This window comes from Mesoplodon densirostris, chromosome 1 (genome assembly GCF_025265405.1).
Source record: "Mesoplodon densirostris isolate mMesDen1 chromosome 1, mMesDen1 primary haplotype, whole genome shotgun sequence".
Taxonomy (NCBI): domain Eukaryota; kingdom Metazoa; phylum Chordata; class Mammalia; order Artiodactyla; family Ziphiidae; genus Mesoplodon; species Mesoplodon densirostris.
In genome coordinates this window covers 79095816-79096278 of record NC_082661.1, presented here as the reverse complement: position 1 = coordinate 79096278, position 463 = coordinate 79095816, and positions in this window count along the sequence as shown.

Sequence of the window (463 nt, the reverse complement as noted above, 5' to 3'; positions counted from 1 at the left end):
CGCCTGGCCACCGTCTCTGCCACACCCCCGGGCTTTCCCGGGCCCCAATAGGCCGTTCCCTCGGCTGCCCCGCCTCCTCTGGCGACTGGCCTTACGTCACTTCCGCCAGCTCTTGGGTACGCATCTCAATTCGTGGGTGTGGGTGTTTGTTTTGTTGGTTTTGTTGGACCTTGACCTGACTAGGAAATCTTTTTTCCTTGCAGTTTCCCGCTTCTGGGTCTCGAGCGTCTCCGGTGTCACACTATCAAGGCTCAGCTTTCGAACTTTGTACCAAAGCCCTGTGAGCGGCTTACCTAGAGCCCCGGGCCAGGAGTCATCAGGTGTGAAGGGGGCACTTCTCTGTGAGGTGTGTGCTTAGGTTTTGTTTATATTACACCATAAGTGGCAAATAGAGTCAGGGAACTGACTGTGGTTGTTTTGAAGCACTAAGAATTTTTTCTCTCTGGTCTCTAGTTTGCGTTTC